Source organism: Elaeis guineensis, chromosome 3 (genome assembly GCF_000442705.2).
Source record: "Elaeis guineensis isolate ETL-2024a chromosome 3, EG11, whole genome shotgun sequence".
Taxonomy (NCBI): Eukaryota; Viridiplantae; Streptophyta; class Magnoliopsida; order Arecales; family Arecaceae; genus Elaeis; species Elaeis guineensis.
In genome coordinates, this window is record NC_025995.2 from 114,708,257 (window position 1) to 114,711,697 (window position 3,441).

The 3,441-nt window shown below is 39.1% G+C and overlaps 1 long non-coding RNA gene across 1 annotated transcript; it reads left to right on the forward strand.

Moving 5' to 3' along the window:
* Positions 1 to 295: 295 nt before the first annotated feature.
* LOC140856614 (uncharacterized) lies at positions 296 to 3,123 on the forward strand. The gene is made up of 2 exons (XR_012140113.1): positions 296 to 2,136; positions 2,388 to 3,123. It is a non-coding gene; the product is annotated as an uncharacterized lncRNA (long non-coding RNA).
* Positions 3,124 to 3,441: the final 318 nt, after the last annotated feature.

Consider the following 3,441-nt stretch of genomic DNA (forward strand, 5'->3'; position numbering starts at 1 on the left):
TTAAAAAACACAAGAAAGGAGGAGGTTGAGTTCGGTTCTAGCATCATGAGCACGGTCGCCCAAGGTGTGGCCAAGGCGAGTCTTATGGCCAATGGGCAGAGGGGCAAGCAGCAGGCAAACGAGCGACCGAGCTACTTCCAGATGCCTCTCCACTACCCCAGGTATACCAAGGCCGACTACGAGACGATGCCCGAGTGGAAGCTCAACTGCCTTCTTAGGGAGTACGGCCTCCCCGTGAACGGCGACCTCGACTATAAGAGGAAGTTTGCCATGGGTGCCTTCATCTGGCCTTCCCATTGATATATATATATATATATATATATATATATATATATATATATAGAAGAGGACATAATAGAGGGCAGATGGGTGTTTCTTCATGGTTGATGGCTTGATGAATGTATCGTATATGTGGTGCAGCACTTTGTACCGCGAGGTGAACTTTTGTATAAGGTTGGCTTGAGTCGGTTGCTGTATTATGATTTGGAGTGAATAATAGTAGACAGTCTTACCAAAAAAAATAATAGTAGGCAGCATGAGTACAAAAATCATAATTTTTGGAGTTACCAAGCGCTCTCTCTCTCTCTCTCTCTCTCTCTCTCTCAATCTCTCCCTCTCTCTCAATCTCTCTTCTAGCATGAATTATATGTTAGCTTTTGTTTGCTCATATTTTTCAGCAAAGAATAATATATTTAGGCATATCTGGTAACTACTAACCATTCTGGTCGCTCAATTATGCGGTTTGCATAGCATTCAATGAATGATGGAGCTGATTAGCTTCGTAAGTATGGTGAATGGAACCACAAAAATGCCCATTAAGGTCCTATTTAATTAGAGCCCACCAAAGTCAGAATATGATCTTGATTATAAACCATGCTCAGTCGATCCTGCCAAAAAGACATTGAGAGGCATAAATAGGCATGCTTTCTCTTCAACTTTATTCCATGTATATTTTATGGACTCGCATAATATATCAACAAATTTATGGTGCAGACTCAAGACAGTCATCATAGCATAAATTTATGGTAGGACTACTATTGCTTCGGATTGGCAAACTAGGATATCGCCCAGAGGTTGCACCCCTCTAAATAGAGGAGGTTCTCTTCTGTGTTCCTGGTTTGAAAGTTGTTTTCCAGCCATTTATAACCGATCATTCATGTGTCATTTCTTTCAAACAATCGGCCATCATGATTCCAGATAAAGTAGATCATTATATGAAGTTATTTTTAGCTCTACGCACACCGTTGAAATTGCTCCACGATCGGATCCTCCTCATGCTTGTATATTACAGTTTTCCATGTAATGATAAATTCGTTTCATTCAGAAAAGCTCTCTTTTAAAAGAAGAAATTATGCGAAAAATTAAGTTACAACCGTATGCAACTAAGAAATTCATCCTGAGACAGGTAATTTGCTAAGAACATAATCTCGTGGGGAAAATAATGTGAGAATTGGCCAAGGATATTATTGAAGGATTTGAATTGAGATTTCACTATCATGGGTTGAGGACTTGATTTTAAAAGATCGGATAGGTTAGTGAACTGGACAAGATGAATACGAAGTCATTACAGTCAGGTCTCTCTCTCTCTCTCTCTCTCTCTGTGTTTCTTTTTTTCTTTTTTTTTTTTAATAATATACATAGATCTGGTAAGTGAAACCTAGTTGTAAGTAGCACTATGTATAAATGGAGAAGCAAACCCAATTAAACCTCATTGAATCTAATAAATTGCCTTCTCAAGTTTGTTTAACAAATAATATCATATAAATGATAATTATGCTGGATCAACATAATGTGTCTGCTGAGAAGGTGCCTCATGCTTACCAAGAAAAATTAGAGAGCGCCTTATGACTAGCTGCAAATTCTTTCATTGATGCTGTAGGTGATGAGAGCCCAATGAATGGAGAAAGAAGAGGCATATTTCATGGAGGCGGCATGAAATACGGGGAATTCCGTCTCCGTTACAGGATTACAACAACTTGCAGCCTTTTCTGACTTCTCTGGCCAATTCCCCTTCCAACTTCACTTCTCTATCGCTACTAGTGCACATACTGGCCCAGTTGATAAAACTATGGAGGAATAGCACCACCCATCGAGAATCATCCTTTCAAGTACCACAAAGAATGTGCTCCTTTTGAGGTATATATAAATGAGTAGTTTTCCTTTCTTCTCTTTTCTTTTTGATTTTTGATGATAAGGGCGGCAAAAGAACCCACCCCACCTTTATTAGCGAGTATAATGAAAAAGTACAATGAAGAATTACGGTTGGGACAAGATATCATGTCCCAGAGCTGACAGTCTAAAGGAGAAAAGCAGAGGTCAAAGAGATTAGAAACAGATGGCTTACTAATGAAGCGATACTGAATACTGCTTTTTCTTTTTTTTGGTAGAAGATATTGAATACTGCTTAAAGTCTGGTCTAAGCTCTCTCTGAGGTGGACTAGAAGCTGAGGTAGAGGACTTTGCAGCCGGTTTTCCTTTTTCTTGGATGTGGAAAAAAAAAGAGCACACAATCCTCCTGGATCAAAAAGCCCTGAGAGAAATTGCCAAGGGAATGTGGTATAACTGAATAGGCTTGGGCTAAGTAAGGACCCCTTCAGGAGAATAATGGATAGAAGCATCCGAATGTGAAGCCAAAAACAACATTGCTTGCCACCATCTTGATGCTTGAGGTACCATTAATTCTTCCGGGTGAAAATTCTAGTGGCCTCTCAATAGACATGGAATGCTTCTTGTCTTTGACCAGATTCTTCCAAAGCGGGGGAGAATTTGCTGATCAAAAAGAGATGATCGATCAGTCATTAAATGGTTGCAGTCCTTCAGAGGCAACAGATGCAGTAGAGGAACGCTGTTCAAAAAAAAAAAATCCTGGCGTTTCTCTCTCGCCAACAAGCCCATGCATTGGCCGAAAGCAACATAAGCACCACAGGCTGCAGAGATTTTGGAAAATTCCTCGTCCTCCAATTGAGGCAAACAATAACAAAACTAGACTGAGTTGAAGCACTCCAACTGATGTGCAGACGGCCTTCCAAATTGATGACAAGAAAAAGCAGCTGGAAGAAAAATGTGCTCTACCATCTCTGATGCTTGTTGACAAAGGATTCATCGTCCAATACACTTTCCCAATTTCCTTTCCAGCACATCTCTTGGATGGTTATGCAGGTACCTCATGATTAGTAATTGCAGTCGAAAAAAAAAATGTAATAAACTCGATATTTTCTTCTAACCTAATTGGAATTAGTACAAAATCTTTAAATGTCATCGTTAATGTTGACTCATAGAATAATGCTTATATTGTATTCTTTGGGAGCAATTTAAGTCTTCAGCATATTTAAGTCTATCCAGAAAATTTAAAAATTAAGATTAACAATGTGAAGAATATTCCATGTAGACAAATAGTGTGCAGAGTTTGAAACTAATATCGTTACTCCTTTTCTCATTCAA